Source organism: Eurosta solidaginis, chromosome X (assembly GCF_040869045.1).
Source record: "Eurosta solidaginis isolate ZX-2024a chromosome X, ASM4086904v1, whole genome shotgun sequence".
Classification (NCBI taxonomy): Eukaryota; Metazoa; Arthropoda; class Insecta; order Diptera; family Tephritidae; genus Eurosta; species Eurosta solidaginis.
In genome coordinates, this window is record NC_090324.1 from 65,782,135 (window position 1) to 65,806,541 (window position 24,407).

The 24,407-nt window shown below is 41.3% G+C and overlaps 1 protein-coding gene and 1 pseudogene across 7 annotated transcripts in view; both read left to right on the plus strand.

The window, feature by feature from the left end:
* Nucleotides 1-24,407, plus strand: part of LOC137234558 (plexin-B-like) — an 846,294-nt gene that overhangs the window by 49,139 nt on the left and 772,748 nt on the right. The gene's annotated exons all lie outside the window — the stretch shown is intronic.
* Nucleotides 4,960-6,089, plus strand: LOC137234988 (eukaryotic translation initiation factor 3 subunit L-like; annotated as a pseudogene).

Below are 24,407 nucleotides of genomic sequence, written 5' to 3' on the forward strand. Positions count from 1 at the left end.
TGCAACTTTTCCACTCACAAATTTTGAAACGGGTTTTTTTATTGGAGTCAACTTTGAGCTGTAATTTTTTTCTTTTGCGTTATTTTGTTTATACCAAATCTCGAAAAGTTCGTCCTTTGGAATTGCCATATTTCCTGAAAACAAAGTATTACATGAAAACCTCCATTTTCCTGCAGCTAAAGTTGTACTATTTTTGTTATACGAATAGTAGCAAACAAGTTTAGATAAAAATTAAAGCGGATAAACGCGGATAACGAGATTGCTGGTCTTATGAATTCAAAACATTTCAAAAATTTTACTTAATTTAACATTATCCCGCTATAACTTGAAAAACTAATTCCTGTTCAATTAAAATCACAAAAATGTATATTTACGAAAATTAGCATACCTCAGAAAATAAAAACAATATAATATTTTAGCAATTGAAGTATAACTCACTGCAGGCCAGCAATTTAAACTTGCACATTCAATGGTAAAAATTCGAGTTAAAACTTTTTCTCAATTGATATGCTTCCAAATAAAGCTCCGTTAGTCGATTCAACTTAGTTAAAATTTCCTAGTTTTTTATTTTTTCGCTTAATTACGCATTTCTAAATAGAGTTTCAAAGAATTTTTGAAATTCAATAATATACTTTTTATAATACACCGTGAGCCGGTTCTATGTATAGTGGTTGAAACTACTCTTATATTTTATAAACACTTTTATTTAAATACGCCTAAATGTATGTGTTGTTGAAGATTGTTAATGGTTAATTAATAATAAAATACATTTATTTTATATTTTAATATACAAATTGCTTTATTATATTAAACGCCTAAATGTAGGTGTTTAGTTTATAAATATTTTCAATAGAATGAAATTTTTGATATTTGAAAAATCAAAATAATGAAAATAAAATTACCGAACATAAATAAATAAATAAATGTAAGGCGCGATAACCTCCGAAGAGATCTAAGGCCAAGCTTCTCTTCCAATTTGCGTCGTGCTCCTCTTGATTTTTCCCTACAAATGGGCCGGACGGGACCTACATGTTTTATGCCGACTCCGAACGGCATCTGCGAGGCAGATGAGTTTTCACTGAGAGCTTTTCATGGCAGAAATACACCCGGAGCGCTTGCCAAACACTGCCGAGGGGCGACCCTGCTTAGAAAATGTTTCTTCTAATTGAAAAACCTTATTTCTAAAAATTTGATGTTGCTTTGCCCGGGAGTTGAACCCAGGGCATACGGCGTGATAGGCGAAGCACGCTACCATCACACCACGGTGGCCGCCGAACATAAACTAATGAATTCACAGTATACAAAGTTAACTGGTAAAATGTTTAATATTGTAACGAATTTACTTTCAATTACAATCTTCTACTAAGTTCGAATCACTAAACTGTTGAATAAATAACTCCAATATTGAATAATGGAAAAATGGCCTTTATTAAAGTACTTCACAATAAATAATACTGCTATTGCTCTCCAGATAGCGTTTTAATCAAAACTGCTTTTTTGTGCCTCTACTGTTGTTGCCTTTTATACTCTCTGATTTCCTCGTTCGCATCTTCTAGGCGCTTCCATTTCCAGAATCTACTAGTTGGCCACCAGCTATCAAATTTCTCAGCTGTAACTACAATAGCACGATTTTATAGCTTCTCTCATTGCATACTTTCGGGAGTATCTCAGATATATGCATGTGGGGTTGTGCGTTGCTTCTCAGCTGCGTATACGTACATACGTGTAGACATAATGATTGATTCGTTTATGTAGATACAAGTGACTGTCTGCTTTATTGTTGTTGTGACTTTATTTACTTAGCATCAGACTAGGGATGTGAGTATCACTTAGTGTCACTCATATTCGCCACATATTCACTCATATTCGTCCCGATCAGACAAATCTCCCGATCTAAACGCCGCTAGCATCTCCAAATGTACGACTCTTCTACTCCGTGGTTTCCCAATGGTTTGTATGCGGTAGATGGTATCACTGATCTTCTTCACAACTTTGTACGGGCCTTCCCAACTGCACCGAATCTTGGATGGAACACCTTTCCGCCGGTGAGGGTTGTATAGCAGTACCAAATCTCCCTCCAAGAGATCTTCCGAATTAGTGTTCTCATCGTACCTGGGTTTCATCTTACTACTCATTATCCTTGATCGTTCCCTCGCACTCTGTTGTTTGGCCAATGAACTACTTTGAAGAGCTTACTCTTGACGGATTGGCTTCACATACTCAGGTACCGTCCCGACGTTTCCCAACAGTGGTGCGCCCTGGCTTGAAACCACCCTTGCATTCTTTCTGAAAAATTCTTTCAGTGGTGATAGTGCGTCCATTAGGGTTTGTCAATGCCGGTCTTTTTCTCGCAGGTACTTTTAATTTCGCTTTATTTGGCCCATTCGATCCATCAACCTTTTCTTTTGACTTTCGTGGTCTTTGTCGAGTCTTCTCCACCATTACTCGATTACTACTGAACCCTTTCTCCAAACTGAAGTTAAGTGGTATTTCCTGGTTCTCATAACGCATCACCCTTCTCTGCATATCGATCTTGATGTCATGGTCAACCAAGAAGTCCACTCCCAATATGACTTCTTCAACGATCTCCGCCACAATGAATTTGTGTAGAAACATGACCTTCCCAATTAAGACGTCACAGATCACTTCTCCCTGGACTTGGCTATACTCGCCAGTGACTACGCAACCTTGCTCCGGGTAACGGTTGTTGATCAAGTCAGATCGGATTAAGGAATGGGATGCGCCCGTATCTAGAGTCAGTACACGCTCCTTGCCATCCAGCTTTCCTTTGACGGCAAGACTGCTCGATTTTCTTCAAATTTGCGACACAGATATCACAGGACATTCAATAGCTGGGGCAAGTTTTCGTTCTTTACATCTGGACCAAGATCGCAATGACGTGCAATGTGACCGGGCTTCCCACATTTGATAACTATTTCACTCCGCTTTTGCGATCCTTTCAGCGCCCCCACGCACACGGCGTGCTTTGAAAACTGGCTTACACAGAAGCGATGCTGTTTCCTGAATCAGAGCTTGTGACACCGTTTCTGCGAATGTTGGCTTTGGGTTTGCGTATGTAGCTCGCTTTGTTTCGACGTCCCACGTGCCATTTATAAAACTCAGGATTTTTACCACGTCAGGAGATCGCCAACTGTAGCTGCCGGTGTGCCGCTCACCATCATTTCGGCGTATATATCAGCGCCGAGTGTCAGCCGAATTGGTGATGAGCGGTGGAAATGCGGATCCGCTAGCCGCATAAATTGAAAGGGCGCGGCAATCTTCGGGTCCACATTAGACGGCGGACTCAAGCGATAGTGGCCTTTGACAACTGCGGTTTGAGTGGTGACATGCGTCGATGACCCGAACTTGCCGCGCAGAATGAGTGTGCACTGCCCTGGTCCTTGGCGCTCCAATTGTAAATCGCGTACCAGCTCTACATCGACGATTGTGCTGGTAGCGCAGGGGTCAATAATGGCACGAACCGAGTGTAAGTGCCCGCGCGATTCGATGCGTACGATGCCCGTCGGCGCAATGGGCACGAAAGGCCGCATGATGGGCGATGGAGTTGCCGACCGGTTCGGAAGCCTTCCGGTGTGTCGCGCGATAGTGCCCTTGTATTAGTATATTCAATCTCGACCAAATGAATGATTGATGGAGATATGTAATGCGCGACATGTAGTGCGTGTAGCAGCGCACGAGGCCTAATGTCGGTATTGCCATGCATTCAAAGTCAGAAATGAAGTGTAGAAATTTGAAATTTGCTACGCTTTTTCATTTCCTGAATGGCAAAAAGTCATTCATTTAAAGCACGCGGTGGTAAGTATACTCGTAGACTTGCTGATATTTTTTATTAATTACTTTGTGTTTTCTTTTTCGGGTATACAGTTACAAACATACCCAATCCATGTTAATATGACACTTTTAGCCTTTAAAGTCGAAATATATGGCTATAAACCACACCTAAACGAAGAATGTGAAATATCCTCTCTCCGTGGATGTAGCAAGATGCAGATAACATGCATTCCATCTGGCATAGAACCCAAAGCTGGCAAAATAGCTGGCAGACTGAAACAATGGTGCACGCGTTACATGCGTTTTGACTTCGGTTTTTATGTTTTCAATTACAGTCTCAAGAATCAATTACGATTATGCGGCAATCTGGCGTCCAAGATATTCCGTCATGAGCAACGTTACTATGAATTACTAGTGCAGAAGAGCATCAATGGTTTGCTATTATTTCCTTATCATTTGGCTGATATAATAACGAAAGGCTTGCGCTTTAGGCCCTCAAATCATTATCTCGATTTATTGCGCAATGATAAATCGTATGATATGCTACCAAATTTCACAGCTGCTGATTGTCTGCGTGTATTGGGTATTGGACGTAATTAATACCTTTCGCTGATGAAACCCAGGAAGAGATTCAACAACTTTGCGTGAGTCATGGCAATGTATGGGTATACTTTGCATTTTAAATGTATTTCAGTCAATAAATAAAATAAATGTAAGGCGCGATAACCTCCGAAGAGATTTTAGGCCGAGCTTCTCTTCCAATTTCCTCCTCGTGCTCCTTTTTAATTTTTCCTAAAAATTAGCGCGACGGGACCTACTTGTTTTATGCCGACTCCGAACGGCATCTTCGAGGCAGATGAGTTTTCACTGAGAGGATGTAATGGCAGAAATACACCCGAAATGCTTGCCAAACACTGTCGAGGGGCGACCCCGCTTAGAAAAATTTTCTTCTAATTGAAAAACCTTATTTCTAAATGTTGCTTTGCCCGGGGTGTGAACCCAGGGCATTCGGTGTGGTAGGCGGAGCACGCTAGCATCACAACACGGTGGCCGCCGACTTCACTCGCTCGTCGATATTTCGAACATTAAAAAGCAATTGGAAGCGATTTCACACGGCAATTCTCCTCACGCTGTTGTTGGAGAATTTGGAGAGTTGGAATTTTACCTATGTTGGGCTATTTCTCTCGAGTGGGATTATTACGCGTACATTCTCTGTTAGAAGAGTACTATCAACTTGATACTATCAAGCCATCAAAGTGTTGGAACCAATTGAAATACATAAAGGGCACAGTATTCTCATATACCTGCCGGCCGAACATCAACTTCATATTACATTGGCTTCGCCTACATGATGATGCGTCGTTATGCTGATGCTATACGCACTTGCTCTGAAATTTTGTTGTACATTCAATGTACTAAAAAATTGTATAGCACGCGTTTCTGTCACAATGATCAAATTAATAAGCAAGCCTAACAAATGTATCATTTGTTAGCAATTTGCAGAGTAAAACAGATCTGACGTGAGAAAAACTATCATGATGCTATGTTTAAGATGCAATGCGGTGACTTGGAAGTATTCAAGTCGTTTTACATTTTCGCATGTATCCATGTCCACCTGCTGCCGACGCGAAAATGAAGGACGACGTTAAAGATCCAATGGAACATCAACTAATCGCGAAAGTAAGGCACACGAGTAAGACGTGTTTGTGTTGTGCTCTTAAATTTTTTGATTCTTTTTCAAAAAAAGTGTGGAAATATATTGTTAAATTCATTTTAATAATAAAAAGTATAATTTTCTAAATTGATTTTGCTACATTCGAATCTGTTTCGCGCATTTTTTCGAGAGATTGCAGCAGAAAGTAGAAATTTCAGACAGCAACATGAATGCAACAATAATAACATGCGATGAATGTGAAAATCCAATACCAGCCAACGGCGAGTACGCCACTTGTGCGCAATGCAAGAACGTTTACCATTTCTCGACGTGCACTACAATATCCGATACAACCTTTATTGACATGAATGCGGAACGGCGAAGGAATTGGAGATGCCATAAATGTAGGCGAAGGGCAAAATCAGCATCAACCCAACAAGCTGAAGATATATCTAAACCAATAGCTGCCAGGCCTAAATCGTCATCTAATTCGACAGCCGAACAAGCTTCAGTGGGAACGAGCAAAAAACGCAAAGCGGATGGCAATGAAGGCTTCAATTTCAGCAGCAATCAATCAGATATTTCTGAGATAAAGCATCTGATTGAAGATATGGCCGCAAACTTTTCACAATTGCGAGATTAGCTGAAAAATTCGACCACCACGTTTGAAGCAAAAATGTCCGGTTTGGCGAGACAAAGTGAAAAGTGTAACGAGAAAGATATTCGTATATTAGCATTAGAACGTAAGCTAAATGAAACGGAGCAACAAATGCTGGAGAAAAACGTCGTTTTGAGGAACATCAAAAGAAAAGAAAATGACAACATTCGATCAATTGTGGATGGCATTGCAATTTTTGCTGTTGTTGGTTTGAGTGAGAATGATGTAGATGACGTGTATTTTGTGAAGAGAAATCGTGAAAACATTGTCATAAAGTTCTCTGTCCGCAAAAAGAAGGAGATGCAAAAAAATTTGCGAGGTGTGAAAATCTTTGCTAGCAAATTTGACGATGTTGAACACAATAAAGGCGTAGGCATTGACAAGAGGGTCTACATCAATGGCGATTTAACAAAAACATATCGCCGTCTATTATGGGCCGCTAGAAATAAAGCAAAGGCGTCGAGCTGGAAATTTGTGTGGTTAAAAGGGGGTCATATCTTAGCCAAAAAAGATGAGAATAATGAAATTTTGTATATTATTTTGTATATATGTTTGTTTTAACGACCAAAATGAAAAACCCTATCAAAAACCAGGACCTATGTGTATCACTCCTAATAGCTGGAGTCTTAGCCTGGCAAGGGCAGGGCAAGAGCACAGGACGTGCTCAATCGGTTCCTCCTCTAGCCCGCACTTCCTACATCTGCTATCACTGACCAAGCTTAATTTAAAGGCATGTGACGCCAGAAGGCAGTGTCCAGTCAGAATAGCCGTCATGAGTCTACAGTCCTCTCTTTTTAATGATAGAAGCAACTTTGTTAGTCTAAGGTTGTAAGACCTGCACATAATCTTCGACACTTTACAGCCCCCTGCTTGAACCCACGCCTTTCCTGCTTGTTCGCCTTCGCTTAATTTCGCCCAGTCTAATTGGGACGTCTAAAGAGCAAGTTTCAAGGGGTGCGCCTTTTTTAGCTAGTTCATCCGCTTTTTCATTCCCATCTATTCCCATATGCCCTGGGACCCAATATAGATGTATCCTTCTCTCTGTCCCGATTCTCTCCAGAGACTGCTTATACTCTAACACGCATTTAGATGCTGTGCTATGCGAGATTATTGCCTTAAATGCTGCTTGACTGTCAATATAAAAGTTAACACGATTGCAGCTGGGGCTATTTTCTTCCAGGGTTTCTACTGTTTTGGTTACGGCTACTATTTCCGCTTGGAAAACGCTACAGTAATCCGGCAGCCTGTGGGATCTGTTTATTTCCGGATCAGCACAGTATACCGCAGATCCTACTCCTTCCACTACTTTGGAACCATCTGTGTACACATGTATCGCCTCATCAACCATTTGAGCACCCTTGCGCCAACCGTCCACCTCTATTGTAGCCTTAAGATCGCCCTCGAAGCGCAGATAGGGAATCAGGTAGTCTGTTCGTCTTGTGATTGATGACGCTATACTACTATGGCCGTATGGTCGGCGCTCAAGCTGCCCCAAGGCACCGAGCCTGGTTGCAGTTGTTTATTTTTTTTTTTTTTTTGTGATATTACACAATTAATACATTGTTCACTTTTTCACTTTATTAACTTTTTATCATAATATTAAATTTTATTTTTTTTATCTTGCAATGAACGAAATTACAACAAACATATTTTATTCATTTGAAGAAATTGATACAATGACCTTTAACAAATATGAATGTAAATGCGTTGACTAAACATACGCTCTATGAGAAAGAACTTCAACGCGTTTAGAATAGAAATCGACAAGCTTATTAACAGCATAGACATATTGGTACTAGTTGAAACAAACATAAATGATGATGAGCAAAGTCTTTTTCAAATATAGGGGTTCAATGCTGAGTTTTTGAACAGAAACCAGAGATATGGGGAGGAATAGTGGTATATGTGAGAGAAAACTTATGTTATCAAAGAATTTTATACGAAACACACTCTTTCGAGTCTATAGAAATCAAAATTTCCAATAACAACTCCACTAGATACACACTGCATGCTATATATAGGCCCCCTAAAAACACAATACGTATGTTTGTTGATGAGCTTGATGATATTTTGAAGAAAGGGCACAAAGAAGATTGTAAAATAGTAGTTGGTGACATAAATCTAAATATATTAGATGCCGACAACAATACAAACGTCTACCTTGACATGCTCTCATCATGTGGTATGCAAAAGGTGATAAATAAATGCACGCGAGTTCCCAGCGGGTTAGGGGATCAGAATATACTCGCAGTAGGTATGCCTGTAGTAAGAGGCGACTAAAATACCAGATTCAAGGGGCTGTATATCGCAACCCTTCAGGTTGCCAGCGCAATATATAGCTTCTCCAAACCCAATTGTCAACCTCACCTATCCGCGGCGAATCCTGTTTCACTAACAGACGAGGCTCTGGCGACCCCAAGCTCCTCATGGAATTTGGGGGTAGGGAGGGAGGGAAGAGCCTGAAGGTTTAATGTGGCCACATAAATCGTTTCCGAGATGGTCGGGCTAGCACCTTAATTGTGCTATGGTACCGGAGCGTACCGGATTTGTATCCGGCAAAGGACCATCACAGCGATGACACTCCCCAAAGCCTTCGGGGAGCAACCTTATCGCTACAACAACAACAACAACAACAGTTGATTTACACAGAGACTCTCATACATGTATCGATCACACTGTGAGCGATGGATAGTAGTTGCGGGTTGAAAATATCCTTATACTTGCCGATTAATGCGGATTATGAAAAACACATCAAGTAATTTATAAGTATTGAATAGATTTAATAAAGCGCAAGTAAACAATGTGTGACAGCTGACAGCACAGTGCAGCCAAAGCTGGCTGATGACATTAGGGGAAAGTAGGTGTGTACAAAGTTGTCAAATAGGTTCGAACATGCTGGCCGCCTTGAACAACTGTTTAAAATTACAATACAGAATTAAATAAAATTACAATGTCAATTAATTTCGTAGGAAATCTCCTTCTGATGTTCTCAAATTAATCACACGAACATGATCGTCCCAGGGTAGTACACGCCCCAGTTTCCACTTAGTTGGGGGAGTGTTATCATCGTGGACGACTACGATGTCGTTTCTTCGTAAGTTTTGCGTTGGTCGAAACCATTTAGTTCGTTGCTGCAGATTGACAAGATACTCATCACGCCAACGTTTCCAAAAATGTTGTCGGATAGATTATTTGCCACCGTTGGAAAAGTGTTCCCTTATATACTTCTGTGTCAGGGTCAGGTAACCCTCTTAGTGGTTCGCCAATGATGAAATATCCTGGCGTAAGGACCTCGAAGTCGTCAACGTCGCTAGGTATTGAGCATATAGTGCGAGAGTTTACACAGGCTTCGACTTCGGTGAGTACGGTTGAAAATTCTTCGTATGTTAGGTGAGCTGTGTCTAACGCTCGTTTAAGGTGGCATTTGATTCGTTTAATGCCAGCTTCCCAAAATCCACCCATGTGAGGAGCACTTGGCGGATTGAAGTGCCAGGTCGTCTGCGTGTCAGTGAAGTACGAAGTAAGTTTTTCATCTCGGATGCATCGTTCGTAGGCTGCGCGCAGTTCCCTTTCGGCACCCACAAGATTCGTGCCGTTATCAGAGTACATATGTTGGCAGTACCCTCGACGGTTGGTACATCCTTTGAAAGCCGCGATAAAACTGATGGATGAGAGATCGCCTGCTAATTCCAATTGCATTGCACCCGTACTCATACAAATAAATGAGCAAATGTACGCTTTTATGGACTTGGCGCCTCTGCCTTGCGAGAACTTGACATTGTATGGACCTGCGAAGTCGACGGCGCTATGTAAAAAGCTGCGTGCGCATGTTACAGGACTAGGCGGAAGATCTGGCATAAGCTGCCGGAGCGGTTTGCGGTTAAGTCGTTTACACCGGACGCAATGACGATGTATGTATCTTACGAGATTTCGAATACCTGGTATCCAAAATCGGCGTTGTAAAGCGGCTTGCATAGCTTGCGGTCCTGAATGCATCGTTATTATGTGTATCTCAGCAGCGATGACCTTAGCAAGTGGTGAATTTCTTGGTAGTATTATAGGGTATTTTACATTATGTGCGCAATTTGAGTGTTTAATGCGGCCCCCGCGCGTAAAATACCTTCGTGATCTATGAATGGATGGAGGCGTACGAGACTACTCCGCACCGGTACTGGCTTATTTAATCTGCAATTACATTATTCTTGTTCGAACGCATTAGATTGAGAGTATCTTACCAAAGCTAATTCGGCTGTGCGAAGTTCGGCGCAAGTCAGATTTCGAGGCCGGAGCGAGAAGTGATGATACGTGAATTGTTCTCAAAGCGGATTAAATATGCAGTTACCCGCTTTAGCTTATTGTATGAGTGGTAACGTGTCAGTAAATCCCATTCCTCAGCGGTTTGTGCCAGATGAGTGATTTTTTTGGTTGATTTTAACTCCAACCCAGTAGCATGTAGGGAGGATTGGTGCACCCAGTCACCGTCGCGTTCTGAAAGCCAGATGGACCCGTGCCACCAAAGCGAATGTGAAAAATGTGAGGCAGAGCGGCCTCTTGAAGCGCAATCAGCAGGATTTCTGTCTGATGATACATGCCTCCAATTAGTTGGCGCTAATAACTCTTGTATGTCGGCTACACGATTTGCTACGAATGTAGACCAGCGATTGGGAGTTCCTTGCAGCCAACCATAGAATCCGTTCATGCAAACAACCTTTCTATTCCGCAATCGATACTTGATTGGACTTGGCGAACTAACTTTGCTCCAAGATGAGCTGCACATAACTCTAACCTCGGCAACGACGTAGTTTTGAGTGGTGCTACTCGGGTTTTTGCTGCGACTAGTAAAACCTTTGCCTGCCCATCTGGATCCTTAGCTCGACAGTAAAGAGCCGCTGCGTACGCGGCCTCTGAGGCATCAGTGAATACATGGAACTCGTTAGCTGAAGTGGGGCTGGTGTCCAACCAACGATCTAAGCTAAGCGATGAGAGCTTCGTCAGCTCAAGGCGATGTTTAACCCAATTGTCGGCGATTTAGTTAGGTACAAACTTATCCCAGTCAACATTCAGACGCCAAATTGATTGAAGCCAAATTTTGGATCGTACACGGAGCGACTAATCCAAACGGGTTGAATATTTTGCTAGTGTCAGACAGAAAAGCGCGTTTTGTAAGTTTCTGAGGCAACTCGTTTAGATTGACAGCTATAGACAGCATGTCGTTGTTTGTATGCCGGATGCACCCCAGAGTGCGGACTTCGTTACCCTCAGCTAACAGATGGGACACTTGTTTAGATATATATGGTATTCGCTCTTCTAACTGCTGACTGTTTATTGCCCACTTGCGAAGTTGGAAGCCGCTTTGAGAAGGCAGGAGACGTCCCTTTGCAGAGTGGAGAGGTTTTGAAAGGTGTCCGCTCCACTCAGCAAATCGTCCATGTAGAAATCTGACATGATTGCCTTAGCCGCGACTTTGTGAGTGTCGTCGGCATCAAGTGCTGCTTGGTGTAGCGACTTTACAGCAAGATGAGATGCGGAAGCTACTCCGGAAGTAACTCGGAGAAGGCGATAATATAATATTGGCGATGTTGAATGTTCGCGCCACACTATGGTAGTCTGCGTAATGTGGTGCGACGTAGACTTGCCTATACATCTTTTCGATGTCAGCGATGATACCGTAGCGATGCGTTCGGAAACGCACTAAGATCGAAAACAAGTCTTGCTGCAGTTGTGGACCTACCATTAAAGCGTCGTTTAGCAATTTTCCGGATGATGTTTTCATCGAAGCGTTGAACACCACCCTTAGTTTGGTTGTAGGACTCGTATCCTTTACGACTGCATTGTGGGGCATATAATAAGTCGTAAGTAAGCAAAACTTCGAAATGACACCACCTTATCGACGTATACGATGTACTACCATATCGACACCTACATAGTTACCCATTAACATTACGAAGATTATTAAGACAACATACCGCCGCCCTTGAACTATATATGTACATATGATATGTTCAACTTAATCTTATGATAAATATTTCAAGGTATTTGACAACAAATATTTAAATATCACGATATTACAAACTATGTATTTTGAGTATCATATGTTTACAAATTCAGTCTTCAGTTATTAAGATAACTATTAGAAAAGATATTCACCTTTACAAAAATTCAATTTTATTTAACTCTCAAATATTTTTAAATTTTAATAATCGAAAAAGTTTACTTTAAATTTCAATCGTCAAAAATTTACTTTAAATTTTTAACTTCGCAAAAGTTTACTTTAAACTTCAATTATCGACAAAAATTTACTTAAAATTTTTAATTATCAAAAATATTAACTTTAAAATTTAATATTGAAAATCTATCTCGAAAAATTTAATATTTTTACAAACTTGAGTAATCGAGATAAATATGGAAAAAATACGAAAACCTTATAATTATTACGGATTTTCTGATGATGATTCGCAAAACAAATCCCCTTTTGTAGGTAAAAAGCACAGTCTGGTTACGGGTCGAACGTACCCTCCATTGCTTGTCTTTACGGTTACGACGCGCATCGGTACCAGGGTGAGAACGAATTACCCTCGCAAGTGTCCACTTCGTAGGTGGAGTTCGTTCATCAAACAAAGCTCCGACATCTTCTTCTTCGTAGTTGCGTGCTGATCTAAACCCTTTAGTTCGACGTTATAAATTTAGCAAGTATTCATCACGCCATAGGCGCCAAAAATGTTGTCGCCTAGAAGAGATTAAATGCCATTGCTTAAGTAGATTTCCACAGAACCCTTGACCCTCAGGTTCTGGGATCGACTTCAGTGCAGCAGAGTGCTGAATTCTTCGAAAGACAATAAGTTCCCTTCTAGAACGCGTTTGATATGGTACTTTATGCGCTTGATACCGACTTCCCAATATCCGCCCTTATGAGGCGCGATTGGCGCGTTAAAGTGCCACTCTATGTTGGAGTCAGGGAAAAACGATCGCAACTACTCGCCATACACTTCTCATATCTCTCGCGCAATTCTCTGTCAGCGCCAACGAAGTTCGTACCGTTATCAGAGTACATAGCTTTGCAATAACCTCGACGGTTGATAAAGCGTTTGAATGCGTTGGGAAAGGCACTTGAGGACAAATCTCCTACAAATTCCAAATGCATGGCACCAGTACACATGCATATGAACGACGAAATGTAGCCCTTTGTTGACTTTGACCCTCTTCTATGTGCAAATTTATAAGTATACGGACCAGCGAAATCTAAAGCTGTGCGCGTGAAGCACGAAAAATTTCATTAGTAAAATACATACCTTGGGTATATTTAATTAAACGTAGTTCGGCTGCAGCTAACTCTTCACAATTAGGATTACCATCTTTGATTTTTGGCGTGCGGTTCTTACTAGCGCGAGTATTGTGAATGAACCTTAATACATATGCAATAACCCTCCGTAGTTTTGAAAATGATGACAGAGTAATAGTTGAATTAGTCCAGGCGTATAGCGAAGTTCGTCCCAACTTTGTAGTACACTTCGTACTAGCTTAGACGCGAGATGAACTGCGCAGATCTCCAAACGCGGTAATGGTGTAGACTTAATTGGCGCTACTTTGGTTTTGGCAGAAATCAGGGAAACCGTGACTTGTCCGTTGCTATATACTGTACGCGCGTATATGACGGCGGCATAGGCTCGTTCCGATGCATCTGAGAAAACGTGAAGCGCAGTTGCTGATTCAGAGGTTTTACAGCCAACCCAACGAGGCACCTTTAGATCCGTCAAACTTTGTAGCTCCGATCGAAGTTCACACCAGCTTTCCGCTATTTTATCACATATTAGTTCGTTCCAACCAACCTTGGCGCGCCAGATGTTCTGAAACCACATCTTGGATTTGATCGTGGTGGGGGGCGAGCAAGCCTAAAGGGTCGAACAGCGTGCTAGCATCCGATAAAAAAGCTCTCTTTGTAGCAAGCCTAGGTGGTTGCTTACGGTTGATTGCGAAAGTGAAATAATCTTCCTCCGTGTTCCACACGAGGCCGAGAGCGTGAACATCTTTACCTCCAGCGACGTAATGAGCAATGTTCTCTGAAGCGCTAGGGATCGTGTTGGTAAGCTCCACACAACTTGAAGCCCACTTGCGAAGTTCAAACCCACCACCCAGGAGGATTTCGGAGACATTTTGTTGCAAGGACTGAACACTCGAAACGCCGGTTAAAAGATCGTCCATATAAAAATCCCTTTGTATTATTGCAGCGGCATTTTCGCATATATTTGTTGAATAACGTGAACTTTGCTGAAGTGCCTTGACAGCCAAATGTGATGCGGCGGCGACCCCGTACGTTACCCGAAGCATCCTGTAGTCTTGAATGGGATGTGATGGGTCACTTCGCCAAACAATCCGCTGCAGGTCTACGTGTTGCGGTGAAACACATACCTGACGGTACATTTTTGCAATATTCGCAGTGACGGCATAACGGTGGGTTCGGGAGCGTAAAAGTATACAAACCAAGCTTTGTTGCAGTTGCGGACCGACAAACAGTGCATCGTTGAGAGAGTTCCCATTTGTTGTCTTAGCGGATGCGTTGAAGACGACTCTTCATTTGGTCGTAACACTAGACTCCTTAATCACGGGGTGATGGGGCATATAATATGTGGGATTTGACGTTTCGACAGCGGCTTCCATGTGCTTCATGCTTATGAGCTCTCGCATAAACTCATTGTACGAACCGCCTGGTTTCGAGACTCTCCAAGGGGTACATCAGGCTTTAGCGGAAATTCGACGATGAAACGGTTGTCCGGTGATCTGGTATGCGTTGCTTCGAAGTGCTCTTCACAAAATTGTTCCTGCGGTGCGTTTTCCAATTCACAGAGCCTCGTCAAAGCTCTTTCGAGTTGCACCTCACAAAAATAGGTTTGGAAACACGGTGTTGATGGATTGTCTGCACTTCCAAAGATCGTCCAACCGAACACTGTGCGTTGAGTTGTAGGCATCCCACATGGATCCTTTCGAATCTCCGAGCAAATTAACGTCTCCATTACGACCATACCTATCAATAGATCAATAGGACCAGGCCTCATAAACTGTGGGTATGCTAGGGATATGCTATGTGACCACGAAGTTATACTAACGGTTTGAGTCGGTAAATTCCCGGTGCTTCTTGGTAAAATTAATGTATTGATAGTGTAGCGAAACTTGACCTGTAGCGCGTCCTCCCTGCGATGACCCAATGCCTGTAATTATGGCGGTAGACGAGCTCCTACGTAAGCCCAAACGCCGGACACACGACTCAGTTACGAAGGAGGCGTACGAACCAAAGTCAAACAACAACCGAGCTTGTTGAAAGCGACCAGAACAATCTCGTAACTTAACGAGAGCAGTAGCCAACAATATAGTTTTGTTCTCTGGTAGCGGATCAGCATTCGTGTCTAAACACGAAGACACACATTCTGGGGCGGGGTTATCGGTCGAAAAAGCTATTGCGGAAAGAGCGGTGGTGATATTCCCTGAAGTGTTATCTGCGGCGGCGTAGTTCGATGTTGTTTGCTGGTTTTCGGCGGTGTCCGTACTGTTGGTTGCTGCTGGCGTTCCATGTAATAGCGTGTGATGGCGTTGGCAACACGGCATGACGAAGAACTGTTGCAACGAGGTTTATAATGCCCCGAACCTAGGCAATTTATGCAAAGATGTGACTGCTTAACAAACTTTGATCTAGAGGTAGGATCAAGGCTGATGCATTTTTCGCAGCTATAAATCTTGTGCGCACCCTTGCAACAAGGGCAACTATTAGTGTTGGGATCAGATATAGAATGGAAAGCTTTGGTATGTTTGTTAGCAGTAATGGGTTTACTTGGTTGTAATGGCGCTGCTGCTGACAGCATAGACAGGGATGTACATCGAGTCTCAAGAAATGTTAGCTCCTCAAATGTTGGCGGTGCATCAGTCAAAAGCGAAAGCTCCCACTGCTTCCTTTTTTCAAAAGATAATTTACCTACTATTTCATGAACGAGCCAGTCGTTCCAGAAATCATGGCGGCCTAATGCCTTGAGTTCACGAACATGCTGCTGATATGGGTTCAGAACTGCTTTAATTGCACTGGCGGTGTCACTTGTCGCTTTGCGGACATCGGCCATTGCCTTGAAATGCGATTCGACGATAACTCGCATACTGTTGAACCGGGATTTGAGCAAGTTTTGAACCCGCTGACCACCTTCAACTCTTCCCCCTTTAAACAACTCCGTAAATAATGCATTTTCTGCCCGTCCGACAGTGCAACATTACCATCACCAAGTGAGCAAAAGGAATCATAAAAGCTGATCCAATCAGTTGAGTTGCCCGAAAAAGGTGGTAGTTCCATTTTTGGTAAACGAATGGGGGCAGAAACTGTTGTAGAATGGTTTGAATTGTGACTTGGAGATTCTACGCGACATTTGCGATAACGATTAAAATTAGGTAGGGCCGATGCGGTCCAAGTTTCGGCTTGAGTCCGTGTGCTCTCCTCAACTGCAGTGTTTTCTGTACCACATGAAGTGTCCACCTCATCTTGTGCAGCGTTGATTCGAGCCCATTGCTCATTCAAGAGTTGCAAATAACTTTCAACTTGATCGATGTCTACAGTTAATGCAACATCCGTGCTTTTGGTCATATAACGTTTGATTGCATTGAGCGCGGAATCGCGGGTTTTTGCAAAGGCGGACATACTTGTTGATTGTTGTTAGGTATTATATAATATTCGAAGAAGTGTATGTGATTCTATTCGTAGAATGCCGATTTGTTACAAAAAATGCGAAAATGTAACCTTTGTATCAAAATCGCATGGGGGTATAAACGTATAAGCGGGGTCTGCTACTTAGTATTTGATTGCTCGCTTAGAGGGCAATTAAAAGTCGTATGAGTTGAACTTGTACGAAGAACAAAGCATAAAAGGAATTTGCAATCCTTGTTAATATGTAAATTTGTATGTGTGTAGAGGGCAAATGAAAGTTGATTGGTACTTGCAATTGTAGAGTTGCGCCAAGATTATTAAATATATAAGTTTTGTATATATGTATATAATATTTGCAAACTACTTGCGGTTTTTTAAGTTATACGGTGAAATGCTTTTCCTGGTGGACAATCCGGCGCGAAGGATCAGAAAATGATGTGGCGGATTACTTCGCTTGTGCGGTGCGGGTGGACTTCTCTGGTTTAGCGGGAGTGGACTTTATGCGGTGGTTTATCTTCTACATTTGCAGGTAGCTAAAGGAAACTCAATACAATTTCAGTTCACTTTCATTTAATTAAATTAAACTTTAGTTATTTGTACATAAATACAACTTTTAATTCGAATTATAATATTAAATACTTCGGCAAATAAAATAACGCGGGCGGTCGTGTCAGCAGCAAGAAGTATAAAAAAAGTCAATGTAAACAAAGCAAAACGTCGAAATGCAAAGTAGCGAGAAATGGCACCACCTTATCGACGTATATGATATACTACCATATCGACACCTACATAGTTACCCCATTAATGCCATGATGTGTGTCAAAATGGTATAGGTACTTCGCAATTTTTGACAAAATTAAAGTACTCACTTCAAACTTCCTTTCTAATGAGCGTGGAGATATGCAGACTTGGACTTCAACTTTAGTACGACCTCTTTGCAGTGAGCCAATACCTGTGACGCTAGTTATTGACGAAGATGTAGGGAGTCGTAAGCGCTGGACGCAAGCCTCGGTGATGAATGACGCTTGAGATCCGTTGTCTAATAGTGCACGAGCGGGTTGCCAACATCCAGTGCTGTCTTGTAGTAAGACTTCAGCTGTTGCTAGCAATGTGATGCGATCGGCATCAGCAAAATGCGAAGAAACTTTTATGTTTTTATCAGTAGGTGTTGGAGCGGGTGCGGCGGATTGGTTGCTGTTGAAGCTAGCGTGTAGTAGTGTGTGATGGCGTCGCTGGCATACGCGACACGATGATATGCTACGCCATTTGTCGAGCATGTGTCCTTTGCTGAGACAATTCAGGCACGAGCCTTGTTGTTTTATGGCGGTTAACTTGGCTTTCGACTGTAGTTGACTAAACTTGACACAGTTGTAAATTTTGTGAGTAGCGTTGCGATATGCGCAAGCGAAATTTTGTATAGTAGTTTGCGGCACATTATTTTGCGTTTTCAATTGCTTGCAAGTAGTGTGCAGAACATTCTTTGCTGTAGATTTTGTAGCGGTGGTGGCAATAGGCAACATTTCTAGAGATCGAGCGCGAGTTTAAAGGAAATATCTAAGTACATTAAACGATGCAAGCTCGTCGACGACTAGAGATAACTCCCATTGCTTGCGTGTTTCGTATGCTAGTTTTGAAACAGTTAAATGAACGAGCCAATCCCAAAATTCGGCTGGCCGCTTGAGTGCGCGTAGCGCGCCAACGTGTTGTAGCGTGAGTTTCAAAACGTTTTTAATGAATTTTGCGGAATCTTTCGATGCCCTTTCGATCGCTGATAAGGCCTTGATGTGGCTATCCACAATAACTATGATCAGTTTGTATCTAGCAATCAGCATGCCTCGGCGTAGTTGCTGTCACTTACCGCTAAACTGGTGACCAAATCTAATGCTTCACCCTTTAAACAATTTCTAAGATAGTGTATTTTCTGCCCATTAGATAAGCTAGCATTTGCCTTCACGAGTGAGCAAAACGCGTCGTGAAATGGTACCCATTCGGTAGGGTCGCCGTTGAGCGAAGGCAATTGCAGTTTTGGTAGTGGTACGGAAGAATGTATCATAGCACATCCTGGTTTTACGGTATTTTGTAAGGGCGTTTGCTTTGCAGCAGCAATGAAGCGTTTGGAATTGGCATTAGCGGTGGCGTACCACTCTTCGCCTTGAATACGCGATTGCTCTTCCACTGCAACGTTTCCGTCACAACACTGTAGCTCTATTTCTTGTTGCGCTATGCAAAAGCGTGACCATTGCTCTTCGATCATTTCTAAATATGTCACCACCATTTCACTATGTATTGGGTTTAGCTTGTTTTTAAATGTCGCTTAATAGCATTTAACGCGGAATCTCGTACTTTAAGTGTAGACATGTTGTATAGTTGTATAGGTTAAATTAATTTAATTAATTCGCGAAATATAGCGGTTCATTTGTTATTTGTTGAAAATAACGCGGTATCCGGAACGAAGGACCAGTTTGTGAGCGATGGATAATAGTTGGGGGTTGAAAATATCCTTATACTTGCCGATTAACGCGGATTATGAAAAACACGTCAAGTAATTTATTATCATCTTGGCTACAATTATGACCGGTGCCAGCCAAGAGGGTCGAAAAGTTTTGTAATCGCAGAAAGTATTGACCTTTTTGTTACAGCATAGTTATTGTTAAAGGTTTTCGCTGTAAAGTAGAATAAGTCGAAATGGGCGTTCCACCTGATCCCGAGTGCCTTTACCGTGCTGGTGTCTTCAAACTCAAGAAAATCCTCGTTTAATAAGTGTTGCTTCGGTATGCCCTGTAGAGTTTTCTTGCAGTTGGCCGATTATAATGCCGATGATATTTCATCCTTTGCCCTTATCGCAGTTTCGATGCTGTGCCCGCCGGCGAGTACGCCATCAACGTATATATAATTTCGCAGGATATCTGCTGCCATTGGATGCGTGGTCTCGTCCTCAGCGAGTTGGTGCAGCGTCCGAATCGCAAGGTATGGAGCACAATTTACCACAAAGGTTACCGTTTTTAATTCGTACAAGTTAATTTGGTTCTTGGGGCATTTGCGAAATATGCTCGCTGGTATTTTCTTCGGCCTTCATTGACCCATATTTGTCGATACATTTTCTCTATGTCGCTGTTGAAGACGTATTTGAACAGCCTCCAACGAAGTATTAGGATGGTTAGGTCGGATTGAAGAATCGGACCTGGATATGGGGCATCATGTAGACTTTTGCCATTCGTGGTAGGACATGATGCATTAAATACCACTCTGACTTTTGTTGTGATACTTCCCTTCTTTATAATAGCATGGTGAGGTAGGAAGTAACAGTCGGTTGAGTCTGGCGGGATATTACTGACTTGTTTCATATGCCCCAGGGTTTCGTATTCACATAAAACTCTATTGTATTCTGTTTGCAGATCGGGATTTCTAGCTAGTCGTGTCTCATTACGATAAAATTGAGAACACACACTTTTCAGAGAAGAACCTAAGCTAAATTCTTTCCTAAAGGGTAGGGAAACCACGTATTACTAAGGTTTTATTTGTATTAACCCCATCTGTCCACCCTGTTAGAATCCAGCCAAACACCGTTTCCTCTGCTATTAATAGCTATCCTCCGGTGGCAAAATCCTGAGCCAGATAAATAATTTTGCATGTAAATGCAACAACAACGATTTGAGCCAGATAAATCCAGATAGAAGTCTAGTTCAATTTGTGAGCCAGATAATTTGTTAATTACTTCTTTTTAGGTTGGCAACGCGGCCTTTAATAGACCTACTTTTTTAAAAATAGATGCCGCTGCTTAGCCTTTCGCCGTATGAGTTAAATGAAAAACAGCGGCGACATCTGCCTATCACATTTCACGTGTGCGAAAATTTCACGACATCTGCTTCTCAAGTCTCTCAATGATCCAGACCATTCCCGTGAGAATTGAGCGTGAGCCGGAGCTGTAAAACTCACTGAAAGACGGCGAATGTGTTTAGCACATATTTCCTAATGCCGCCTAACATAATTTAGGGGAATATGTTTCCGCCCAGAATTAGATCGACTGGCTCATTGACAAAAAATCTTTTGTCAGCCAGTACTAAGTCAGGGAATGCTTGCCTAGTCATTGCGTTTATGTGGCCAGCTGGAAGATTCCCTGTTAGTTGTGGTAAAACCAGCATGATCGTATTGATCTCGATTAATGGGTCAGTTGTATGTTGCACGCTTCTTTTACTTGTACAGACATTGTATTATTGATGCCCGAAACATGTGCATGCAGGTGTTTGGTTGGCTGATTAATTCTGCGCTTGAGTTTCTCGGTAATGAATGAACATTCAGGTCCCGAGTCTATTAGGGCTCTCGCCGAACAGTCAACACCATTAAAATTAATATTAACCAGATCTGTCCCTAGTAATACCCCTTTACTTGTATTTGCGAAACATGAGTTCCCATTATTAATCGGAGTATTTTCTCTTTCAGCATTGCCTCGTAATTGAGCTTCTCGTGACGCAGATGCTCCGATAGTATCTGAAGTATTTGTGGGTTTTGGCTGATTCGAAATATGAAGCAGCGTATGATGTCTTAAATGACATGTGGCACAGTTCATTTGACTTTTGACTGGTGCACTGTGATACCGAATGGCCAGCAGAAAGGCAATTTATACACCCCCGGCTGCTCTTAATTTGTTGAAACCGTTTAGTAGGTGTTAAACGTAAAAACTTTTCACACTTTGAAATTTGATGTGCAGGACTTTTGCACATCTAACATGCAGGTTTGGCTACACTTGCCTTATAGGACCCCAATCTTTTAGCAGATGTATCTGTTGTCGAACGAGGCTTAGAGGGTTTGGAAACTGTATCCCCTCTCACATCACTCACGGTTTCTAGGGTTTGGAAACGATTGGATAAGAATTTATCCATATTAGCCCATGTTGAAATTTCAGTTTTGTTTTCAATGGTTTGTTCCCAGAGTGCCAGTGTGGCTTCCGGCAGTTTTGTGGAACATAGATACGTAATAATTGCATCCCAGTTTGATATGTCGATATGATGACACTGGAGCGCCGAGATGCAATTATTTATTTCACGCTGCAGTTTCTTTATGGAGCTACCGCATTCACTCTCAACTGCTTTCAAACTAAAAATAATTTTTAATTTGGCATTAACGAAGATACGTTTATTTTTGTATCGGTCGCATAGATTTTTCCATGCTGTTTCGAAACCGTCTTTCGTTAAAGGACATCGTCCAACTATTTCTTTGGCCACACCTTGAATCTTTTGATTTAAATAATATAATTTTTCTACTGCTTCGAGGTTTTTGTTACGTATATATATAGCAGTGAACATGTCTCTAAATGACGGCCAAGGAAGGTAATCCCCTTTTAAAACGTCCGTATCACATGCTGGTAGGCGCACCCGATATTCCCTATCCCCTGAGCTTTCTTCTTTCCTTTCAGCTTTCTCAAGTTTTTCCGAAAGTTCAGCCCTTGCTGCATAGCACCTAAGAAAGCTGAAGTATGTAATTTTGTTCTTCTTTTTAATGGCCGACAGATCCTTTGATTCGAATTCTGATCTCAGGAGTTCTTCATATGTCCGCTTCGTCTTTTTTTCCCATAGCGATTTCAACTCATCCTTTTGGAATAAAAGGGTGTGTATTGTATGGGCTGAAGGGAACATATCATTATAAGCCATTTTCAAACTCTGTCACTGCATCTGCTTGGCGTATATATGTAGGTATCCATTATATCAGAAAATTTATTGAAATATTAATTAATTGTCTTTGCAGAGAGTATTAAGTGTAAATGTACTGAAATTAAGGACTGTGTTCGATAGAGATTCCTCGTGGAAGTGTCCTCGAAGCTTGCAAGAAAGCTAGTAGTTTTAAAAAAAAATGTGCTAATGCAGATTGTGTAAACCAATAAGTAATGGCTAGTGAAAGTGATGCTAGTGTAAAATACGAAACATTCGTTATGGACTGTATTCAGACTTTATAGTGCTTAGTGGTCTTTTATATATCAAATAAAAACAACAATATGTGCAGTTGAAAACAAGTGCACCTTGTACTAGAACAACAAAATAAATTGCAATCGTATTGTAGTATAAACAAGGCATAAGCCAAAAATTCCAATCAAAACGTGTAAGCCACTTAATACATAATTGTGTATATATGTACTAGCGTGTGACAAATTAAAGAATGCGTCTTAACTCAATCGCAGATATTGCAATTCCCAGCGACTTAATACATACTATGTATGTACGAGTGTATTACCGTGTGACAAATCCAAATTTGCGCGTCACCTTATTTCGGCAAATTTGATGATATTGCATTTCCCACGAACTTCACAAATCAACACAAATATGAAGGTGCATATTTGTGTCGATTTGTACGTAGATATGTAGGTATGTAAAATTTAAGTAGATATGTAAGTAGGAATATGTTTAGATTAGAATTGCTGATACCTGTGCTCACCCAGCACTGACCGTTAGCAATTAATTAATCAACTCATCGTTCTTTTTATTTGGCTAATTTGGCCACACCATATGGCGTTCCTGCCACTTGAAAATCGCCGCCAATAAAGGACATCAGTGTGAAAAAAAGAGACAAATAAATATGGAAAATAAGGTGGTCATTTATATAGACGTTCCAAGTTCCTGAGAAGCGATCCAGCCACTTGACAGTCGCCAATAAAGGACATCAACATTCGCACTTCCTGAGAGTGACGGTTTCGAAAAGTAAGGTGGTAGTTTATATAGAGGTTCCCAGTTCCTGAGAGTGACGGAATAAAAACCCAATGGGATAAAAATAGAGCTTACATATTGAACAGCAACAGCGTCCACAGTACACAACACATTTACTCACATTGAATGGACAATTGCAAGGTTTCTTATTGAGCATCCATTAACGTATAATATAACAGATAGAAAATAGCAACAGCATCAATTACATCAGCAGCACCAACATCATACTTTTAAACAACTTGAGCAACAATAACAATCAATATGGTCCAACAATAGACAACAATCAAGAAATACAAAATAAGGCAACCTAACAGCTGCTGATACCCCCATTGGCAAATAATTGAACTTCTTTCAATTTTTGCGAATATTTTTTTTATGTCTTTTTAAATAATAAATAATTAGTTTTAACACTTATCTAAAAAGTTTGACCATTTCCCTTCTCTTGTGATGCGAGAAGTCACATAAGAAGAGTTTGATGCCATTTTTTCTAAATGGCAATTTTTTCTTGGAAAATAGCTAGAAAACACCGGCAACAGAAACAAAGGCCCCACCCCAATCACACTAGAAGAGTATAGACGCCCACAGGGCAAAAATACAAAAATAAAAGGAAAAGGGGTGGAGCAAAATTGGCCACAAGCCAGGAAGAAAAAAGAAAATAAAACAAAAAATTAAAATAGTCAGAAAATCTTAATAAGTATGCCTCATAAAAACCCCATTGTCTGGGATGATAAGCCCCTAGAAATAGAATCTAGAAATGTAGAACAAGAATTAGAATGCCTTAGAAAATGTTGGATAATTTTAGGAATGGATAGAATCCCAACCATTAAACCCAACTACCTTAGAAATAGAAACCAATCTACTGTTGGAAAGAGTCTTCCCAAATGGACATTATTAAATAAAATAAATTATATAATTGAAAAATTGTTTATTTTA